General features: G+C 43.2%; 1 protein-coding gene across 3 annotated transcripts in view; it reads left to right on the top strand.

Moving 5' to 3' along the window:
• Positions 1–6,912: 6,912 nt before the first annotated feature.
• The window catches only part of SGK3 (serum/glucocorticoid regulated kinase family member 3), a 54,164-nt gene continuing 44,292 nt past the window's right edge, over positions 6,913–16,784 (top strand). Inside the window, exon 1 of one of the 3 annotated variants that reach the window (XM_068672010.1) lies at positions 6,913–7,083. The gene's annotated coding sequence lies outside the window, so the exon portion shown is untranslated. Of the gene's footprint in view, positions 7,084–9,090; positions 9,210–9,358; positions 9,479–16,784 lie in introns of those variants that run through there. The other 2 variants (XM_068672012.1, XM_068672011.1) reach the window with 2 other exon arrangements.

Raw genomic sequence — 16,784 nt, forward strand, 5'->3', positions numbered from 1 at the left:
AGATACTCTTTGGAAATATTCCGAATTAGAGACATGGTATTTTTACCACTGGTTAAACATTGCTTTAAGTCTAATTGTCTAAGCCCCTGAATGGTGTGTCTCAGTCACTTCGTAGGACTTCAGACACTTGTAGGTCCTTCAGATACTGCTCAGTCCTTCACTCAGGAGGACTTCAGTCAGCCTCACCTCCATCCCTGAACAGGTGCTGGAATCACTCCTCCTGGAGGTCATCTCCAAACACGTGGAGGATAAGAAGGTGATCAGGGATAGTCAGCATGGGTTCACCAAGGGGAAATCATGCTTAACCAATCTGATAGCCTTCTGTGATGGGTGACTGACTGGGTAGACGAGGGGAAAAAGGGGATTTCGTCTACCTTGATTTCATCATGGCTTTCAGCACTGTCCCCCATAACACCCTCATAGGCAAGCTCAGGAAGCGTGGGTTGGATAAGTGGACAGTGGGATGGGCTGAGAATTGGCTGGATGGCAGAGCTCAGAGGGTTGTGATCAGTGGCACAGACTGGTTAGAGGCCTGTAGCTAGTGCTGTCCCCCAGGGCACTGCATCCAGTCTTGTTTGACTTACCCATGACCTGGGGGAACAGAGCACCTCAGCAAGCCAAGGGAGGTGATCCTCCCCCTCTGCTCAGCCCTGGTGAGGCCACATCTGGAGCACCGTGTCCAATTCTGGGCTCCCCAGTACAAGAGGGATGTGGAGATCCTGGAGAGAGTTCAGAGGAGGGCTGCTAAGATGATACGGGGCCTGGAGCATGTGTCAAACAAGGACAGGCTGAGAGCTGGGCCTATTTAGCCTGGGGAAGAGAAGACTGAGAGGGGATCTTAATAATGCGTATAAATATCTGAGGGGAGGGCTTTAAGAGGATGGATCCAGTCTCTTTTCAGTGGTGCCCAGTGACAAGACAAGAGGCAACGTGCACAAACTGAAGCACGGGAGGTTCCGGATGAATATGAGGGGGCACTTCTTTGCTGTGAGGGTGACAGAGCACTGAACAGGTTGCCCAGAGAGGCTGTGGATCTCCTTCTCTGGAGATATTCAAACCCACCTGGATGCCATCCTGTGCAATGTGCTCTGGGTGACCCTGCTTGGCAGGGGGGTTGGACTGGGTGATCTCCAAAGGTCCCGTCCAACCTCAGCCATTCTGAGATACTTCCAAAATGGACCTTCTGTGAGCAGCTGTCTCCTTTCATGTGTGCAAAGGGGTTTTTCTTAAACTACCAGCACCAGCAAAGACACTACCTTGGATTCAGGCAGCTAACGCTGTTTGAAACACGCTGTGCCCAGAGCAGATCCACACACATGGTGGTCAGCACATCTAAAACACCCACTCCATTCTTCCTGATGGAGCTCTGCAGAAGTTGATTACAAATCAGAGGCTTTTATAATGGAGTTATAACACATTACAGAACCCCAGGCAGTATGATTTAGTGTTTTAGTGATGTGAATTAGTTCTCCCTCACTTGCTCAGTTCAGTCATCCTTTCATTGCATACCCATTGTGTTTCACTGTGCTTATGTCTTTGTGCAAGTTTATTAAAAAAAAAAAAAAAAAAAAAAAACAAAAACGATGAGCAACTTCATATCTCTTCCAGTTCACCCTAAAATAGACCCTAAAAAAGAGACTTTACATGTTTCCTTACAGTTCATCTCTGTTGCACTACAGTGCAGAAAAGTTCACTGAACAGGGAACAGCAAAGATGAACAAAACAAAACCAGAACAAAACTGAAGGGAAGCAAAAGTTTTATTTGAACTTTATGTCATACTCTGCCTATCAGCAGGGCTGAAAAACAGTGTCTGTGTTAATGAAGAGTGAGCATTAAGCAACACTACTGATTTCTGCAAATAAGAAAAGACTTTATATTAACTTTATTAAACTCTCCACTTTACTTAAAAATGGTAACTTGGTTTCCTTATGGTCTTCTACTCTTGCCCACTCAAAAGGCTTATTCTTGTCTTCTTTTATGGGCTTTACACCCCAATTTTTGTATTAAGAGAAATAACACCACCTCCATTTGTGACAGGTTTTGAGATTTTATTTCTGGGAAGGCTATTGCCTCATCCTTTGTACTTCCTGATAACTCATGCGAAACATCTGACACAGGGACTTTCTTGTTCCCCAAAATGACAACCACAGCTTGAATAAAAAGGGAAAAGAAAAAAAAAATCAACAAAAAAAAAACCCACTTCATCAAATAAGTCTGTATTTCTAAGCGAGATGGTTTCGTAAGCTGAAACTTAGGTAAAGTAATTAAATTTTAACTTCTTGGAGATTTTCATTGGTATATCACATTTTTTATTTTTTTTTTCACTAGAGAATTAGGATTTAAACCTTATTCACTTCTATAGTGAATCTATAGTATCTTAAAAAGTAATCTTAAAAGTATCTTAAGAAGAAAAGTAGACTTAAGGTTTTACTTAGGGCCTCTAACTTAATTATTGCATGTTGTAGTGATTAAAATGACTCTACATCCTCTCATGTTTTCTTTGCTGTACAGTCTGGTTTTCTATTTGAAGATATCTAGATATAATATTTACATACTGCCCTGTAATACATGCCATATTGCCTTTTTTAATTTTTTTTTTTTTTTTTTTGAGAAATTGTATTTTATTCTTGCCTGGATGCCTAAGAGCTGCTATTTAATATATTAAAGATGAATAGTTTTATTATTTTAAAATATTTTTACTCCAGATTTAAAGAATATACTGTCTTCCATTATTTTAGTTATTTCTGATTGCAGAGGTTGAATGTTACATGCTGTAGTCAATGTGTTTCATATGACAAATAGTTCATAGCAGTGGGAATCCTGAATGCAAACAATGGGTTCTACTTTGTGTGTAAAAATTAAACAGATTTGTGTTGAATGGAAAAATATCTCTGGCAAGGTCACCGTTACTTCTGTCAGCTTGCTGTGCTGTTCCTTTGAGTGTCCAAAAAAATCCCTAAAACTGAAGAGAGCAGTGAACCTCCTGGTCTAATTAACCTTGAGCTTAACGGAGAGCATACTTAAACATTCAACAGCAGCACACTACGCCACAGTAGTTGCATGAGAGGATATGATAAAAGTATAAAAAAATTACTTCCACCTTTTTGGAAGGAGGGAGAGAAAACGAAACGTGCTTCCTAGCTACCTAGACTGCAGATGACATGCTTACTTGCTTACCTCTCACCATTTGGGGTAAAGAACTGTACTTACTGCACTAAAAGCTGCTCCTAGCTAGGTGCTTACATGTGCAGAAACATCACCCTCAAGCTTGGCAGTATCTCTTTCCTCCTCAATCCACTGGTGATTCACCTTGTCTCAAGGTTAGGCTGCTAATGACCATTATTTAATAACAACCAAGATTTGGAAATATGCCTCTGATTACACCTGGGAGGCTGGGAAGCTCCACCTCCGTGGTAGACTTGAATTCTGCAAAATCTGATCTAGATTTGCTTATGACACCAACAAGTACAAACTTAAGTTCAAAAATCAAAGCACCCAACAGGGTAGAAAGTGAAACCAGCTTAAAACAGTGACTATGAGAAGGGTGACCTCTGCTCTTATCCACCTGTTCTGCTTTTGGTGCAGATATGAAAGTCTGATGGTAATGCTTTGGAGAAAAGTTTTTCTTGGAGACACAAAGGGAGTTAGACAAGGATTCCCAGATGTGATCTGGCAACCAAGTTCCAGGAGCTCATTAAAGGTCTTAAATGTTTCTTTTTATGTAATATTTGTGTTAAACTTTCATCTTAATTGCTGTAATCCATTTTTTAAATGTTCAATAAAACATATAAGTGTTGTATTACCTTACTGTGGGAAAGAAAATTCAGTACCTACACCTCATAAATGCTAAGCTTATTAGAAATACTAATAGTTAACAAGCTCCCTGAAGACAAATTTTATCATTCCTTCAGAAGCTAAGCTCTGAAAAAAAAATTGGAATTTGTGTGCCTAAAGATAGGAACCTCTTCATGAACATGGATTTAGTGGCAGATGACTGCTATGCCACAGTGAGCCTTATGACATGTAATTGTTGATTTATGTCCTTAATGTACTTTATTTCCTTGATGTAGTTGTAAAAATCTTACTCGTGTGGTTGAGGGGGATCTAACTAGCCTGAGTGTGTACAGTCTGGTCTGCTGAACAGAAAATCCTTGGTGGAAGTTCACCTCCTGTACCTTGCTTTCTGCTCCCTATTTTAAAACTTTTGTCTTTTATTCTGATCGTCCTTAGTCTCTGTTTCTTTTCTCCATGCTTTGGCTAGAAAGCTCACGACGAGCCTACACTAGCTAACAAACCCTTCGTCTTTGAAATTTTTCCTTCAGCCTGTGCTACTGCACTGCTTCTTGGTGTGGGAGGAGGCAAAGTAGGATGTATGGAGGCCGAGTTGCTATGGGGAAAGAAGTGCAAAGGGAAGAAAGGTGGATATATGCAAATAGGTCAGGCAACAGAGAGAATGGAAAGAAGGAACAGCAAGCTGACAGAAGTAATGGTGACCTCGCCAGAGATATTTTTCCCCATTTTGGTGGTTTGGTATCTCACAATAAGGTGGGGAGTACATCTGTACAAATACTCAGTTACTGCACAAAGGGCTTACTCTGTCCTTAATCCATGTACCAGACTGCTGATGTTGCTGTGCTTTAAAAGCAGGATGTCATCATCACCTGCTTTTTTCCCCATTTTCTCTTTTGGTGTTGCTGGTGCTTCTAGGTGAGCTATTCAGACATTGACCTGTGTGTAGTTAAACAAATTAACCTGTCTGCAAGGATATGTGTAAGAAAACAAATGACAGAGCAAACAGACGACAGAACAACTGAGGCACATTATTAGCTTTGTTTGTTTGCTCAGCAGCAAGGACTGAGACTCACCTTTTAAAGATCTTCTGGTTTTAGTGCTTCCTATTATAGATGATGTGGCATTAGGAGCCTTGAGTGTGTACTTATGTCCTCACAGAGGAACACCGCAACAGAAAGAAGACATGCTGTTCTTACGGTGTGATTAAGATGAAAGAAAAGAAAACACTGACTACAGTGGCAAGTAATTTTTGTCTTTGTTCTTTTATTTTTTTTTTAAGAGGCTTTCACCTTAGGTGAAAAACGTTTAGATGTAGAGCTTAGGGATATGGTTTAGTGGGGACTGTTAGTGTTAGGTCAGAGGTTGGACTCGATGATCTTGAGGTCTCTTCCAACCTAGAAATTCTGTGATTCTGTGAAATTTGCTTATAGTGAAGGGAACTGGTAATGGTTCTCATTGACAGTTAGGTCTTGTGCTGTGGCTGTACAGGAGAGCAATAGGCTGAGTCTCTGGTACAGAGAGCTGCAACTTGGAAATGAGAATGAACTTACACTTGTCCGGGGCTCCATCACCACAGCAACATCATGAAGTGGATGAGGCCACATCTGCAGGTTGTGGTCTACACTGGAAACTTTTTCCCAGGCTGTCTGGTAGATCGACACCCACCTGGAGGTACTGTCAAATGTATGCAAGATTTACTGTTAAATGGATGCAAGACTTTCCAGAAGGTGAAGGTTACAACAAAGATTAAATGTACTTCAGCTTTCTACGATAAAGGATCTAAATAATCTAGCATTTTTTTGTGTGTGTTTGTGGTATTTTGGACCTTCAGCACAGTTTTAAAGAAGCTGTCAGCCAGAAAGAGAAATGTTCAACCCAACAGCAATTGTTGAATCAGCTCAAGTGCACAATTCCAGACAGTGGTGGTAAACGAAAGAAAAGGCAAAGATCAGAGGTGAGTTACAGGTGCAGTCAAATGGCTGGGCATAACCATCAGCTAAAGTAGCATTCCCACTAAAAACATGTTAGCAAAATCTGTAAATTAGAAGAGCAACAAGGACGCTTGTATGAAATCATGCCATGTTGACAAGAACTACTTGTTCTGATATTTCACCAAACACACGTGGCTTTTAGCTATACCATTTCACCTCACTCCTTTGCTTCTCTGCAAGAGGGAAAGGAACGAACCATCCAAAACGTGCTGAAGGGAGCCTGTAAGGTGGTGATTGTTACGTTAAGATACAGTAGGACATAGATTAACTGCAGTGGGACATCGGACTGAGCTCTTTGCCTAGGATTCACTTCTGCCCATACTACAGTCTCTGCCTTCTTCCTTGCATGTCAGGAGCTTCTGCCTTTCTCAGCAGCCTCTGCCTTCTTCTTGCTGCCACCCAGGAACCGCATCTGTGCCACCTCTGTGCTCAGAGCAGCTCCCTGGTCTCATGGCCCCTCTCCACCTGCTTGTTTCATGAAGCCTCCAAGCTGTTACCACCCTCATAGGTGTGCCACGAGGGAATCTCAGACGGGCGTACTGAGAACAACCAGCGTGGAGCACGGTTTTCCGAGGCAGGGTCGCTAAAACGAAGGGTGGGACTTTTTGTGGCGGGGGGCTGCATCCTGTGGAAATACGTGGAGGGGAAAGTGTGGCAGGAAGCACAGAAACAGCAGCCAAAAGAGAAACAGCAAATGCTGCTGGAGACAAACTGGTAGCCTTAATTTTACCACATCCTGCTGTGAGAAATGAACACAGAGAGCAACTGCGCTGAAAAAGAAGCGAAATAATGCCAAGAAGGCAGAAGGGGGGGGGGGGGGGGTGAAGAGATGCTTTTAAACACTTCCCATTGAGGTTGGCAGGCCAGGCCCTTCAGACGGGTGTGTTGTATCGGAAAATCCCCGAAGGGCTCGGGCTGGAAGGGGCCTCGAAGATCAACACCCGCCACGGGCAGGGACGGCACCCACCACACCAGGCTGCCCAGGGCGCCATCCAGCCTGGCCCTGAGCCCCTCCAGGGATGGGGCACCCACAGCCTCCCTGGGCAGCCTGTGGCAGCGCCTCCCCGCCCTCAGCTCCCCGCTCTCCCCTCCCGGGCCCCCGGAGCTCTCCCCGGCCGCCAGGGGGCCGCGAGTCCCGGCCTGACCCCGAAGCTGCGGGGGCGGTGAGGGCGGCTCGGCCGCTGGCCCCGGCCCCGGCCCCGGTCCCAGCCCCGGTCCCGGTCCCGGCCCCGCCTGGAAGCCCCGGGGCCGCGGCGAGGAGGAGCCCGCGACGCTGGGCTGGAAGCAGGCGGCCAGGAGGTAAGGCTGGGCTCGTCCATTGGGGCTGCTGCTGCTCCTGGAAGCCCTGCTGCAGCCCCCCGGGGAGCAGCGAGACCCCTCTCGGTGCCTTCCCCTCGCAGAGGTCTGCGTGCTCCCGCGGGGCTTGTTTGTGCCTCAGCTCCGCAGCTTGGCTTTCCCTGAAGTTTTAGGAGCGTATGGAGAGCATGAATATGCACTTGTTGGCAGCCAGAAGCAGTCGGCAGCCTCTGTATTCCTCTCTCGTCAGTGCCACAGCCTCTTCATTACGTGCTCTGAGCACTGAAGCAGCATGGAAATGCATCTTGTGCTCAAAATAGACACCGACAACCCTTCTGTTTAATTTTCTTCCATATCACTCTGTTATAATCAGTGTCTATTGTTATCTTAAAAGAGGATTAAGTGTTTCTTCAGGAGAATGAGAGCTGTCAGGAGTGGTATGTACATGGGCTACATCCAGACTTGTAACACATGGGATTTGCTCGGAGGGGATCTTGGCTTTGGCAATCAGCAGCTGATAGGAGTTGTTGCTTTTCATGACTGCTGGCTGCATTTTCATTCTCTAAGGATGGGTGGCTTTCTGAGAGGCTGGATGTTCACGTCTCACTGAGCAGAGGTCTGCAGAGGACCCATGAAAGATATTAGCTGGGTGTTTTCTAGCCCATTCTGCTGTCATCTGCTTATGAAATAATGCAGCGCAGGGAGCTAGTAGTTCAAGCCTTAAGATGCGGGCACTTTAAAATTACTAGTCTGCTCATTTTTTGACTTGTTTGAAGTCAATCCACAAGTAGGTGGATAATTTGACTGTAACGGCGTGTGTTTAAAATAGTGATTGCTGGTTTTTAGTATGCAGGATTGTTTCAGCCTAGGTAGCTGGATTGGCTGCCAGCCTCCGAAGCTGACTTGACCCAGCAACAAGACGTTTCAACAGAATATGCTGAATTCCCAAAATCAAGTGTATGAAATAAAATGTCACAGGTCTTAGCAAATAAAAATAGACTCGTAGCAACTCTTTGTCTCCCCTGGGATCTAGGATTTATGATGGAAATCATCTGTCATTTCCTAATGCCACGCATGCTAATTGCAAGTTGAGGTTAATCATCGCTGTGTAAGGGAGTATGTCAGATCTTATTTTCCATCCCATCCACATGGGATAAGCTTCTAATAAGCTCTGATCCCTCAGCTGCATCCACACAGCAGCACTTTCCTGGGTTATCCTGCCTATATCCCAGATCATTTTCCAGATGGTTTCGGTTTTATAATTTGCATTCAAAGCAGCGGGGCATTTTTGTCCCATGGAGACAAGGCGTTTTGTACAGAAATGCCCAGCATTTCTGCATGTAAATCGAGATCAGATTATACATTTTTGTAGTTGTGAATTAATATTTATTTTTGGCTGTCTAATTTGGCCTTTAGAAAAATGTTACTTTTAGGGAGTGGGAGCTTCCCAAAAGCAAAGCCACTGTTGGTTGGTCTTTTGACTAAATTTTTGGATGCTCATAAGCCATTGAAGACTTAATCTGCTATGATTTTTTTTTTTCCTGTGGATCAAGGAAGCTAGAAGCTGGCATAAGTAATCTATGTATTTATATAGACTGAGCTGTAGTAAAGCAATATGTTGTTTTTGTCTGAAGTTAGCACTTGGAGTGTTTGCATTGAAGGATTCATTTTGTTCTAGTTTGAGTAGCATCCATATGCTAAAATAACCCGCAAAGCAAACACGTTCGCTTTCCAAAGCAGAACTGAAGGGCTGGAGAATAGTGTGAGAACACTTAAAAACGTGTTAATCGGGTTCTTCCTTGCATCCCTAATCCCCAAGCAGCCAGACCTCGTATACCCACGTCTTCCAAACCACCTTACGCGGTGTCTGCCTGACTCCAAAACCATCCTGAACGTGGCGTGTCTCCCTGTTGAAGCAGAAAGTTTGTAAGCGCCTTATCTAGAGCTGCTGGAGTCGAGCATCAAAGCTCTTAGGAGATCAAGAAACTGGGGCACCTGGCAAGCATGCTGTAAACACACACACGCGCTGATAGGATCGGTCGTGCAGGCTTTCTCCTTAAAACATCGCCAGAAGAGGAACCAGCCTGCATCCTGCCATAACAAGCAGGCGGTGGTGGGACTCCTGAAGAGTAGGCTGTAATCAAAACCAGGCCTCCTGCTCCTCGTGCCCAGGGGGGATCAAACCCACGTCTTCCCCCACCTGAGGCTGAGGTAAGCGAGTGGGAGGCGTGCTTCTGCCCCTGTGTTTAACCTGGGCCGTCTGGTGGAAGAGGCTGCAAGTTGCCAGAGGCTGAACTGAGGAGCAGCAGCAGGAACCTGGCTGCTGCAGCGCTCCCCGTGCTTGCTGGGAGCCGCATCTCACAGGGCTTGGTTGCTGGTGATAAGACTGTTATCAGAGGTGGGAATTTCCACATCCTCTGTGTTTGAAGAGAGGAGTAACGCTTGGCTAGTTAAGGGAGGAAGAAGAAATAAGGTTATATCTCTGCGTGGCCTTTTCCCTTGGGTCTTTAAGGCACAGATCATCTGAGGATGAGAGGGAAATGCCTCATTCTGTGATATTTGCAGTGCTTTGTTTTGCTAGGACAGTGTTTCTTTGTCTTAGGGCAGGAAAGCACCTGCTTTTTTGGGGGAAGTGTGGATAAGAAACACTGGTGTCTACGTTCATTTCAAAGCTCCTTTATTCAAAGAGATAACACGTCTTATTTTTGGCAGCCTTGTTTGAAATTGTGAGGGTGACCGGCAACCTGCTAGTATGAACTGCCTTGCCAAATACTATTGCAAAACACTGCCACCGTAGGAGTGGTGTAACTTCACACACCGTTATATTTCTCTCGGAGTAAAGCAAATCAAAGGAGTACCAGCACCCAGCGCTGTCTGTGGTGTGCTGCTCAAGCACAGGTGGGTCTCAGCTGAGAAACAAGGTGGCACAGGGCCTGCCAAAATGTTCCCATGTGGTTATACCTCTGCAATATGGTATATTGCGGATATACATACAGACCATAATAATGGTCTATGTGGTTACACCTCATATTTGAGTATTTATTGAACTACTGTAGAATTGAAGTTATTCCCAAATATTTATATTTCTCTAAACAATACAGGAGGCAAAATCTGTTATCTAAATATACACAGAGTGTGTGTCAGTTTTTTTTTAGGTCTTAACAACTTTCCTGTTTGCTGTTAAAACATGGCACCAGTTCATGTTTTTCAGAAACTACCTTGATGGCTATCTCACAGCTTTGCACCATTAATCTTTGCTGAAAGTATTATTTGAAGGAGAAGCTGTGTTTGGGGGACTTGTGAGCTTTGTTCCGTGATGTTGCCTATCGCACAGCATTACGGTGACAACTGTGCATTTGGGCCATGAGAGATGCCACCAAAAAAATGTCTCAGCCTCAACTTAGTGTTACGTACCAGGAGGCCCCATCTCCTGCTTTTCGGTTTATGAACAAGGATTGCTATCAAGCCCTTAAATATGTTTCTTACTAAGATTAGTAAATAAGAAAGGATTGAGCATTCAGAAAATGAATACTTAAATGCTCTGGAATTTCCAGCTTATGTTGTATGTTTTTCTTTAATGTTGGAAGGAGCATGGAATTGGGATAAGAGGTAATTAAAGACAAAAAATCACTTTTGGATGGGATTTAATCATACCTTGCAAAAGGAGGATGCATTAAGCCCAGAAGGTTGGAGTGCTACCAGAAACTACTAAATGGAGACGTTTTAGAACAGCTCAGAAATAAAAGCTACCTGGCAGAAGCACCCAGGCTGTCAAGTGCCTGGAGACAAGTACATCAAAGGACTGGGGGACTTCTGCTTCCTTGCTGCAGAGCAGAAGTGGTGCATCTTGATTATATTTAAAATGTTTTCTGTTTTCTTTGGACTCTCTGCGTCTAACAAGTCTTCTCTGCCATCCCTCCGTGTTCAGAGCCCTTATTGAAAACATGTGGGGCTCCTCTGGAAGGAGACCGCAGAACTGGCCCTCGGTAGCGTCCCTTGAAAAAAATCACGTGGGGCTTGGACGTGTGACAGAAAAAATGAGTAATTGCATGGCTCTGTCAGGAGAGGGTGGCCAATGTGCTCGCAAATTTTCAAACGTCTCAGTGTGAAGTGTTTGTGTCAAGAACAAACGGAGCTGTTCCCAGTGATGTTTTACATCTTGCGTATGCGTACACACACATTATATATAACTCCAAAGGCATATGCTAAATAGATGGGGCGGACTTCAGAAATTTTTGGAGGTTGGCTGCCTTCTTGGTGCTCTTTTCATGTTAACTAATATGTTATGCGGTGGATGAATGGGATTCTTTATAGAATTATCTAAAACCGGGCACTGGTTTATTTGAAAACAAAGGGTTTCTTTAGAGCTAAGTTTAAGCTGGCATTGCCATGAATCCTAGAATTATTCTACATTTAAATGAGAGAACAGTGATGCACTTGTGCTTGTGCTTTGAGCAGCACAGAGCTGTTGACCAGCGATTCAGAGGCTGCTGAGCAAATCTTTCTAGGTTCGTTTGCTGAGGTTTCCAAGTCTACTTCTCCCTCCTTCAGCCTATAATGAAAAGCAAAGGTAAAAATATGCTACAACTTGCACTGATCGATTTATGTGGAGGTGTGCAAGTTGCTGTGAAGTGTGGTCAAAAAATCTATAGCAAGCCAAGTGCCCTGTAGCAGTTTGAATGTGTACTTTTTCTCTGTTTTGGTTTGGGGTGTGTGGGATGTAGTGTATAGCAGCAAAACAATACCTCGCTTGTTTATAGAAATGCTTGGGAAGAAGTGGTGAGAAAGAGGAAAATATTTACAGTAGCTTTCTACCCAATTAAAAATCAGAAGGCAGAATGAAAACAAAAGAGTTCACCTACCATCCACGCCAATTAAAAGTATTTTTTTTCTGCTTGGATTTTAATTTACACATCCAAAGCAGTGTAAATATGAACTAGAAGCCTGCCTTAACCTACACCAGTTCAGAATGCCGTCAGATTTATGATCCGCTTGGTTTGGGTTACAGCATCTGGGTAGTTAAGCACATTTTATGTGAACTGACAGAGGCTGTTAGAAATTCATGAACAGCCTTAAAATGTTAAACTTGTGGAGTACTTCCCCAGAATGTGTAAATAAGGCCTGTCTTGCAGGCATAGCTCTGCAACACGAGCTGGCTAGGATCCTCGGTTAAGATACTCCTTATGTCTGATGCCCTCAGACCTTCTCCCTGGTGTTTAATTATCTGAGAATAAATCCAGAATGCCGTAGCTTTTCTTGTGTATTAAAAAGTATTCAGATTTTGTGTGTAAACATTTTAATTGTATTTGTTGATAGTATATGAGGTTGTTTCTTTTTTTTTCCATGTTTCATATGAATTAGTTTATAAAGAATTAAAATAGAGGTGGGATAAGGGATGGCATAACACTTGCAGGGTTTTACTCAGAAATGAAGTTGCAAACTTGTTGACATGTGCAAAAATTATTTTAATATTTTGTGTAGGGGCATCGCTTGAAATGACCTGAAAGAAATTCTATCACCAATCACCCAGCCAAAGCACAGATAATTATGCAGGGAATCATGCTGGATGCGTGAGGTTAGGAAACCAAACAGTTCTTGATAAGGAACGTGGAGGTGCTGAATATTTCTGAAGGTGCACTGGCAGCTCCTTTGCTGCAGAGCAAGGGCCTCGTAAGGAAAAGAGGCTGGCCATATGTCTGAGAACATGAAGAGGTGTCTTTCAAAGACAGTTACACACACACATGGACATGTGCACAATTTCACCCTTCTTAGGAAAAAAAAAAAAGTTGCATCAAGAATTAAAAATATGTTGACAAGAAATGAGGAACTGGCGATGGGAAGCTGGAGCATTCTTTGTCTTGGTGACTGCTTTATGACTCAGGAGCTGGGAGCGATTGATGGCTTGGCTGCTTGGCCTTCTGGTTTGCTTCTGCTGTTTTTATAAGAGTCAGAAGGCCCCCAGACATCCTTCATTGGCGGGGGCACAGATTATTACCAATGGTATTTTAAAGCAGATGTAGCTAAGGAATAAGTGCTTTGGGATTGTTTGCCACAGTTTGTTTACAGAGCTACCAGAGACACCCGTATGTCACATCAGATGTCAGTGGGAATGGTCAATATGCAGTGGTCAAGTACGCCATCTGATCCTTTCCACTTACCACGTTTTGGTTTGGTTTGCTGGGTGAACGTGAACTTCTTGGAGTCCTTTCAGATGAAGCCAGACTGAAGGATGTTCTCCTGTGGTGCTGCTAGCCGACACCCCCAGGTGCTCATTAAAAGCCCATTATAAGCTCATTAGGACTTATCCCATCCATAGTTCTCTGAAAAAGAAACGATTCCCTTCTTGTAGAAGTCTTGTCTAACATCCACCCCTTACATCTTTTCCCCCCTCTACTAAGAACTACCTTGTTCACCCTACCCCTTGATCATAATTTCAAGACTACTTTGCATTCTCATTGCTGTTCCCTAGGTGCTTTCTGGTGGGTCCATGTGTCTCCTAGGGATTCAGCTACAAGCAGAGTGAAGTAGAAAGATTTTTTGAGTTCAGCAGATGATGCACAGGCATTGCACTCCAACACTTCTTTTGATATCTCATAACAACGCTTGCCTTTCTTAGAACAGCTTGGTACTTGTCTCTTGTGACCTACTGTAGCCTGCTGTCGTGTTGTTCCTCATCCTGTATTTGATGTTTCCTGCCTGTGGGCACTATCTTGTATATAACATTTCACTCTGTCTTCTGAGATTAGTACTCTATCCTGACAATTGTATATTTAACCTTTGTTTCTCACACACTAAACTATTTATTCTTTCTGCATCTGTAGTTTAATTGTTACAATGCCTTGAGGCAATTTCAAAGCCTTACTAAAGGAAAGATGTGACATCTGTACTTTCTCTTCTACCTGTCTGGAAGGCCTGTCAAAGGAGGTTAGCAATGTGATTTAGCAAATCTCGTTTGGCTACTGGTTAAGCTTAAGGTTTGTTCTGAATTTTATTTTTTTTTCCCCAGGGATTTGAAGTTAAATTGACTCATTGGGTCTGTAATTTCATTTTAACTAAGGTGGGTGCTATGTTTGCTCGTTTCCACTTTTCGCCTGTAGTACATTGCTTATCCTTCATGGGTGACCTGTAACTCCTGAAACCCTGAGCTACATCCTAGAAGGAAATTCATCAGGCCAGCCAATTTGTAAATTTCTAATTCACCTAATATTGTTACCTGTTTTTTGTTGTGTTTGCTTGTTTGTTTTCTCCATTATAGGCACCTGCATGCACTCTCTCCTTCTGGAGGTAAGGCAGCAAGGTTTTCCTTGCTCTTAAGACACAAATATATGGATTTTTTGTTGCTATCCTTTTTTTTTTTTTACTTGTATTATAATTCTATCTTAACCATGCTGATTCCTTTGCCTGTGTACTCATGGAGATCTTACACTTACCACTAGCAATGTGACCATGTTTTCACATTCTGTCCTGAGCTCCTCTCCGATCCCAAAATGCAAGACTATACAAAAAAATCTCCTTCTGCAACTTCTGTGGTTTATTTTTAGAGGGCACAAGGACAGGTTATTCTCTTTCCTTGTTCCTGGAAGGAAACTGCTGCTTTCACATCTCTCTTTTAGTAGTTTCTCTTGAGAGGTAGATGTTCCCAACCAGAGTGTGGTGACTTTGCCTTTGTTACATTTATGAGCTCCCTCCCTCCCCTCCCATTTCATGAGCTTAGTCAGCTTGCTGTCTGAACTGGTTGCTCACCATTTGCCTAGAAACAAATCTAAATGATCTACTGCGTCCTATATTTTCCTCATTTTTAATTAAAAAAAAAACTAATTTTGAAATAAAAGGAGTGTGGGCCTAAAGGATGACACAGCTTCCCATCGATTCACAGGCCTTTGTTCCTGATACTGTGCAGATACCGAGGTATCATGCCTTGTTAGTCTCACTCCGGGCTTTTTAGTTCTGTGTCCAGCTTGTTACCCGTGTGATAACTCAATCTGAGGTACCAAACAGATAACTCTGGTGCTGCTAGATACTTTAAAGTGGCTACAGGCCTCTTCAAACAGACCAGCCCTGCTGGCACAAGTGGCTGGCTCCTGCAGCGCTTCATACCCTGCAGGCCACCGCCCCACGTGGTCCCTCACTGTCCCCACTGACAACAGATCTACCACAGGTTTGAAAGTGAAATAAAGAGCAGGCACACTTTCAGATGTGCCATTATGGCGTGTCCCCAGCTCTGGTCGGTAACCTGCACCCGTCTGTGGTGGGTGTGGATCACCACACAGAGCTGGGATGCTGCATCCATTACATGGTTGTCTTTGTCATGGGCAAGCACTAGGCACTGAAAGCTGCATCAAGTCCACATTATGCTAGATAGGTTGCACAAAATTGCTAAAAATAACTTCTTTCCCAAAGAACCGTGCTCTGGCTTTTATTCCTCACTGATGAGATGAGACAAGTTGCAGCTGCAGTGTGAGAAGGATCCACATGTACTAATGTCTACAGCTAATTAAGACTGACTGTGACTTTGATGTTAACTTTTTGCAACCCTTCATATCATGTACCTAAGTAGAGATTAAAATAGTTTTAACAAACTAATTCCCTGAACATATTGATGCATGCACCCAGATACTCATAGGGAGCTCCAATCTCGCTGGGGTTGTTGAGTTGTCTACCAAAACTTTGTATGTAAACTGGTGGTTCTGCTGTTGCTCAGCTGTTAACACAAATGAGCTATTGTAAGAACTGGGGTGCTTTCAGAAGAAAGTAACAAGTACAAGTCTTTTTTTGAAGTGGACCAATTGGGATTTTTTTTCCTAGGTAGATGAAAAGGCTGTCCTTTGCAAGCACTCTTACTCCACTGTGGGACAATGACTAAGACCTCTTGGAAATTTTGAAGACTCAAGGTCTTTTCCTCATTCTACTGCAAAACTTTTCCGTGTGCATTGGTTGAATCTTTTAGTGCGTGTTGCAGGTACTTTTTTATTGCTGTTTCCATGATTTACAATGTAGTGGGTCTTAATTTTATTGTTCATTGGAATCTGAGCAAGCTCGGCCAAGAACACACTACTACAAGCAAAGAAAATGCTACTTAGTCCATTTATTGGGATTCAGACTTTGGTTTGTTACTTTATTCTCCTTAGCCAATATCTGGGATTTGATTTGTTACTTTAGTCTGACTTCTTCCAAGTTTGGGATATATCCCGTGCCAGCATTCTACAGAAGTAACCACAGACCAGGGTCAGGTCTATTCTCTGTTTAAGGCTCTTCAGTAAATTGACTGCTTAACTTTTCAGGTCTGGGCAGATTATGTAGCAGTATTTGACAATTTTACTCTATAGTATAAAATACAAATCCCATGGTTTATGTGTTCAGAAGACAGTGACGAGTATTTTCTGAAATGACTTTTTGTTACTCTGATGTATTTTCCCTCTGTGTAAGTCTGGAACCACCCCTATATATGCATGCACATATACATATATATACCTTTTTTTTTTTTTCCTCAAAAAAGAAAATCTCTGTGTGTTTTTCACTTCATTATATAGTAGAGGAGTGGGAGTTCTGCACATTTTCCTGTCTGCTCCCCCCTGACACTACAGGAAGCCATGGGTTGTGCTCTCAGCTTTCCTGGACACACAATAAAACAAAAATATAGTCCTATATAAATTCAATAACTAATCCTCAAATCTTCATGTTTTGTTATGCCAACAATTCCAGCA

The sequence above is a fragment of the Anas acuta genome, chromosome 2, assembly GCF_963932015.1.
Source record: "Anas acuta chromosome 2, bAnaAcu1.1, whole genome shotgun sequence".
In the NCBI taxonomy this organism is placed as follows: Eukaryota; Metazoa; Chordata; class Aves; order Anseriformes; family Anatidae; genus Anas; species Anas acuta.